The sequence below is a fragment of the Salmo salar genome, chromosome ssa09 (genome assembly GCF_905237065.1).
Source record: "Salmo salar chromosome ssa09, Ssal_v3.1, whole genome shotgun sequence".
In the NCBI taxonomy this organism is placed as follows: domain Eukaryota; kingdom Metazoa; phylum Chordata; class Actinopteri; order Salmoniformes; family Salmonidae; genus Salmo; species Salmo salar.
Genome location: NC_059450.1, coordinates 136,559,771 through 136,566,614, shown reverse-complemented (window position 1 = coordinate 136,566,614; position 6,844 = coordinate 136,559,771). Strand labels below are relative to the sequence as shown.

Sequence of the window (6,844 nt, the reverse complement as noted above, 5' to 3'; positions counted from 1 at the left end):
TTTTTGAAGGCCCAAAGCCTACCACAGCTGCAACAGTTACAATTACAGGCAGTTTGAGTTGCTTTTTAGATGCTCTTTCATAGAACAGAGTTACATAGATTTGCTAAATCAGGGCAACAATTAACTTTAAAATGTATTTTTGGAGACACTGGACTTCGTTCGTTGACAGTACAGCTATTATAGTACCTATGAAGGTTCATAATTTGATTGTAGAAGAATTGCATTTTCTGTCTACTGGCAAATACATTCAGCAGATCAAAGGCTAATTGTGAAAACATCGGTTTTGTTCACTAATGCAGCAGTTTCATAATTTCTCTGGGGTTATCTCTGGGTTAGCAATTTATTACCCAAACTGTTGACATAAATGTTGGTCATAGGGACTTATCCACGTCACAACTTCAGCACAGTCATGGACATAGCTTGACAGAGATTATCCTCAAGGCTCAATCATGTGGTCAAAGTTAATGAAAAACACTCCCATTTCTATCAATTTCAAAGGCCCAAGGGGAAAATATAACTTATGATTGATTATATGATATACATATTTCAATGAAATATTGCATTTGCCTTAATTTTTTATGCATTTTTTTTTATCTCCCTTTACTCCAACTAATCCATACTGCTGTTTGAGGCTTTCTTGGCTTTGGCAGAGTCAGTACGACTCAAAACAACCAGTTTATTAACCAGCTTTATCATTAACCAGGACTTGCTACTCTATGCAACCTAGCCCCACTTCAACCCTGTATGGTTACTATTAGAAATGCATCTTCTGTTCTGTTGGCCCTGTGTTCTGGTCTTGGTTCTAACTGGTCCATGTTCTACAGCTCCTACAGCTATTCCTGAAGAAGAGGTTACTGCATTCCTCACAGGACAGACCCACAATAATCTGAAGCTGGCCACTGTAAGTGTACTGAATTCGTTCAATTACAAAAGTATAGACAATTGACAGTGACTGCATGTTACATTGTTTACAGTACATAAAAATGCAATTTTAAATAACATGTTACGTTTTTCTGAATTTATGACTGCGGATACGAAAAAACGTAGAGTAATCAAAAAAGGGTGCTGCTATCAAGCTGTGCACTGTAACTGCACTGTGTGAGATATTGCGATAATCTCTTTTTATCCTTTTTATTGTCGTGGGCGGAGGTTGGAGGTAAACACAATTACCTCAGAATGTAAGTTCCCTCACAATCAAGTACAGTATATGTTCCAAGTTTATGTCAAGGCAAGGCTCCAAAAAATTATTAAAACATTTAGATTGTGTAACGCTTGGACATCGTGGGTGTGGAGTCAGGCGCAGGAGGCAGAAAACGTTTGGTACAATGCTTCTTTAATAAGTACCACAAAAGAGAATATGCCCAAAACAACAGGGCGTAACAAAACCCAAAGTCCAAAACACGATCCATTACTCAAACACAGTGAAACTGAACGTAACAAGCCCACACACAAAACAGGTGGGGAGACGGGCTTAAATAACACAACTAATCACATAATTGACACAGGTGCAACTAATAAAGGCATAACCAACAGAAAAAGGGGATCGGTGGCAGCTAGTAGGCCGGTGACGACGACCGCCACCCGAACAGGGAGAGGAGCCACCCTCGGTAGGAGTCGTGACAGATTGTAAATGTGATATGCTGTCAGTGTCAGTATAGTGGAGGTGAGGAATAGAGTCAACCGCAGGACACCAAACTGAGTAAAATAACATAATTTACTCTAGAAAAACTCATAATTTAAAATCCATGCAGGTATAAACAATATTGACGAAACACAACATCATGAGAACAAGAGGGTTTAAATAGGGAAATAATCATAACGAGATGGGGAACCAGGTGTGAACAATCAAGACATAACAAATGGACAAAGAAACATGGATCGGTGGTAGCTAGAAAGCCGGTGACGATGATCGCCGCCCAAACAAGGAGAGGCACCAACTTCGGCGGAAGTCGTGACATATGCACTTTTGGACCATTGTGTAGGATAATTGTGATTATTTCAATGTTGCGTCTGAACACACCCTATAATTATTTGGTGAATTCGAGCAAACAATGCATTATTTGTGAACCACAGATGTAAATTATGCTTGAACATGAATGGTTCTGCTATGCCAAGTCTCACTCTTATGTCTCTGTGGAACACCAGTTGTGATGGAGTCACAAACACCAGAAAGAAGTTAGAATGGGGAAAATATTATGAAGCCTTTGCCTCCAATTTCCTATAAAGTTAATCATTTATACAGGGTATCCACATGTCTAGTGTTTCTAACAAGAAGTTGTTACAAAGTGATTGAGTCATTGCTCAGTCAGCATAATATTGATTTATGATGTTACATTATATGATAGTGAGACACTACAGAAGCTTTCGTCTGTTCTCAGGAGTACCTCCGGCGTTATTACAACCTGAAGAAAGAGTAACCTTTGGGTCGGAGCAAGAGGTACCTGTCCTCGTTCACCTCCAAGGTGAAGGACATGAAGAGCTTCTTTGGCCTCGACACCACAGGTAGTCTGGACTGAGACCCTGGAGGTGATGAGGACCCCTCGCTGTGGGGTCTCTAATGTGGAGGACTACAGTCACAACAACCGAGTTAACCGCTGGAACAAGAACGTCATCACCTATAGGTAAGTTATCACTTTGAAATTAGATCCAAGGCAACTGGAAGGCATGATATCGTCAGAGGATTTGTGTATTAGCTCAATTGGAGGCTGTGGTAGGTAGCCTAGTGGTTAAGAGCGTTAGGCCAGTAACCAAAAGGTTGCTGGTTCAAATCCTGAGCCAACTAGATGAAAAATCTGTCTGTGCCCTTGAGCAAGGCACTTAACTCTAATTGCTCCTGTAAGTTGCTCTGGATAAGAGTGTCTGCTAAATTAGTCACATGTAATTGTTTGATGTTGTAGTAATGGGAGGTACACCAGTGATTTGGCTCACAGCACTGTAGACTCTCTGAGTCAGCGCTCAGTGCCAGGGCCAGCCCACAGAGGGATGACATCATGCTGGAGTTTGCTACCTTTGGTGGGTAACACCTGTTGGGGTCTTTGAGTAATACTTTACATTAAGGTATACATTATAATGGGTTTATACTTTTGACTGTTTATAGATGGTTGGTTTACAGATAGTTTTGAATCAATTATAAACAGTTAATTTACTGTTTGCTGCTCCTAATGCTCAGTTCCTTAACAAGGGAGTAGCAAAAAATAACTGCTTTAACTCTTGACAGTTTGGGTGTTTTCTGACTTCTGGGACAAAGATAATGGTTATGCCTACTCGTTGGATGGGTCTAAGGGCACTTTGGCACATGCTTTTGGCCCTGGAGAGGGAATTGGAGGGGATGCCCACTTTGACGACGATGAAACTTGGATTGCAGGGTCAAAAGGTATCCATTTAAATTTTACAGAATCATTCGATTTTTTTATATTTATTTATCAGTATTTTTGTTGTTTTTAAACAATGGAAAATGACCAAATAAACTGTTCATGCATGTTCCTGTTTATGATTTCAGGGTTCAACCTGTATCTAGTGGCAGCCCATGAGTTTGGTCATTCTTTAGGCTTAAGGCACTCCCAAAACCCAAAGTCACTGATGTATCTTACATACAAATCCAGTCGCAGTACACAAAACCTGCTCTCCAAAGAAGACAGATCAATAATCAACTCACTTTATGGTAAGGAGGAGACCATTCAACAAAATCTAATTCTGAATGCACTGTTGTATTGTTGAATGAAAAAAAAAATAAGTAATTCTGTCACAGGATCCAACGAAAGTGGCGCCCCTCCTCGGTCGCTCGGCGGTCGTCGTCGCCGGCCTATTAGCTGCCACCGATCGTTGGTTCTGTGTCTTTTGGTTTCGTCTGTCTGTTCCGCACCTGTTTTGTGTCTGTCATTAGTGGGGCCTTATTTAATGTGTGTTTTCAGTTGGGGTTTTGTGCGGGATTGTTGATTGTCCACTCAGGACGGTGGTCCGTGTTTTATTACGGGTTTGTTTCTGACAGTTCACGAAGCGAGGATTTACCGGGCTGCGCCCCGTGCCCTTTTGTGCCGCATATATATATATTTTGTTCGCAATATTGGGAATGTGTTTTTCCCAGGCAGTCTGTCTGTAGCGCCCTGTGCCTCGCGGTTTGTTTTGTGTGTCAAATTATTAAAAGGACACTCACCTCCAGCACCTGTCGCCTGCATCTGATTCCGCCTTACACCAGTCCAAGTCAACTGTGACACATTCAAATGTCATTTTTTTTCTTCTTCTGAAGGTATATGGATCAAGCACAATCAGCAAACTTATTTAAAATAAGGTCCTATCAACAACTTCCTGCCAAAGATTGAATCCAAAGTTGATGCTGCCTTCTGGGTCCCTCGAGATCCACTGCTTAGCTGATTCATGGTACAGGCAGATTCATACCATACTACCCCATCATGGTTAACAGTGTGCAACGAATGTACTAAGACTCATTTTCAGAAAATAAATGAAAGCCAAATGCATCAACTGAGATTGCGGTCACGCCTGCTCCCTCTCTGACGCTCGAGGGCACCAGGCTGCCCTTCATTACGCAAACCTGTCACCATCATTAGGTGCAGCAGCGCTCATTGGACTCACCTGGACTCCTTCCCGTTGTTGATTGCCCCGTCTATAACTGTCTGCTCCCCCATTTGTTCCCTGTGTCTGCTTTAATGTTATGTGTTCATGTCCTGTCCCATGTCCGTTGATAATTAAATGTTCACTCCCTGTACCTGCATCTCATCTCTACCAGTGTTGTTCCTTACAATTACACTAATTAGATTTTTAAAATTTTATTTCACCTTTATTTAACCAGGTAGGTAAGTTGAGAACAAGTTCTCACTTACAATTGCGACCTGGCCAAGATCAGGCAAAGCAGTTCGACACATACAACAGAGTTTCACATGGAGTAAAACAAACATACAGTAGGAAAATAAGTCTATATGTCACGTATCTCAAGGAGCAGGAAATGGGTGAGTCAGGCGCAGGAGACGAAATATCCGTGGAATATATATTTAATAATGTCCAGAGTGAATACAACGACTAGGCAGGGTGCAAACCACAACCAAGAGGGAGAACAGCTCCAAACTCAAAAACACACGGGGCGCAGCCCGGCAACCCTATAGCCTATCAAAAATGTCGTGTAAATAAAACACATAGGAAAAAAATCATCCAGCCCTTAACGTAACACAGAACAACCCCGCACAAATCCCAAACAAGAAACAGACAAACTAAATACTCTCCCACTAATTACAAACAAGGAACAGGTGCGTACTAAACAGACATAATCAACAGACACATGAAACATGGATCGGTGGCAGCAAGTAGGCCGGCGACGACGACCGCCGAGCGCCGCCCGACCGGGGAGTGGCGCCACCTTCTGTGGACGTTGTGATACTATATACAATGTGAGCAAATTAGGTGAGATAAGGGAGGTAAAGTTAAAAATGCCATGGTGGCAAAGTAAATACAATATAGCAAGTAAAACACTGGAATGGTAGATTTGTAGTGGAAGAAAGTGCAAAGTAGAAATATAAATAATGGGGTGCAAAGGAGCAAAATAAATAAATACTGTAGAGGAAGAGGTAGTTGTTTGGGCTAAATTATAGATGGGCTATGTACAGGTGCAGTGATCTGTGAGCTGCTCTGACGGTTGGTGCTTAAAGCTAGTGAGGGAGATAAGTGTTTCAGTTTCGGAGATTTTTGTAGTTCGTTCCAGTCATTGGCAGCAGAGAACTGGAAGGAGAGACGGCCAAAGGAGGAATTGGCTTTGGAGGTGACCAGAGAGATATACCTGCTGGAGCGTGTGCTACAGGTGGGTGCTGAGATAAGGGGGGACTTTACCTAGCAGGGTCTTGTAGATGACCTGGAGCCAGTGGGTTTGGCGACAAGTATGAAGCGAGGGCCAGCCAACGAGAGCGTACAGGTCGCAGTGGTGGGTAGTATATGGGGCTTTGGTGACAAAACGGATGGCACTGTGATAGACTGCATCCAGTTTAGTGAGTAGGGAATTGGAGGCTATTTTGTAAATGACATCGTCGAAGTCAAGGATCGGTAGGATGGTCAGTTTTACGAGGGTATGTTTGGCAGCATGAGTGAAGGATGCTTTGTTGCAAAATAGGAAGCCAATTCTAGATTTAAATTTGGATTGGAGATTTTTGATGTGAGTCTGGAAGGGGAGCTTACAGTCTAACCAGACACCTAGGTATTTGTCCACATATTCTAAGTAAGAACCGTTCAGAGTAGTGATGCTGGACGGGCGGGCAGGTGTGGGCAGCAATCGGTTGAAGAGCATGCATTTAGTTTTACTTGTATTTAAGTGCAGTTGGAGGCCACGGAAGGAGAGTTGTATGGCATTGAAGCTCGTCTGGAGGGTTGTTAACACATTGTAAAAAGAAGGGCCAGAAGGATACAGAATGGTGTCGTCTGCGTAGAGGTGGATCAGAGACTCACCAGCAGCAATAGCGACATCATTGATGTATACAGAGAAAAGAGTTGGCCCAATAATTGAACCCTGTGGCACCACCATAGAGACTACCAGAGGCCCGGACAACAGGCCATCCGATTTGACACATTGAACTCTATCAGAGAAGTAGTTGGTGAACCAGGCGAGGCAATCATTTGAGAAACCAAGGCTATTGAGTCTGCCGATGAGGATGTGGTGATTGACAGAGTCGAAACCCTTGGCCAGGTCAATGAATACGGCAGCACAGTATTGTTTCTTATCGATGGCGGTTACGATATCGTTTAGGACCTTGAGCGTGGCTGAGGTGCACCCATGACCAGCTCTGAAACCAGATTGCATAGCGGAGAAGGTGCGGTGGGATTCGAAATGGTCGGTAATTTGTTTGTT

The 6,844-nt window shown here is 42.8% G+C and overlaps 1 long non-coding RNA gene across 1 annotated transcript; it reads left to right on the top strand.

Annotated features, from left to right (window-relative positions):
• The first annotated feature begins 767 nt into the window (after positions 1-767).
• Positions 768-4,721, top strand: LOC106613107 (uncharacterized). Its single transcript, XR_001330442.2, has 6 exons — positions 768-901; positions 2,379-2,621; positions 2,898-3,012; positions 3,218-3,373; positions 3,500-3,661; positions 4,247-4,721. It is a non-coding gene; the product is annotated as an uncharacterized lncRNA (long non-coding RNA).
• Positions 4,722-6,844: the final 2,123 nt, after the last annotated feature.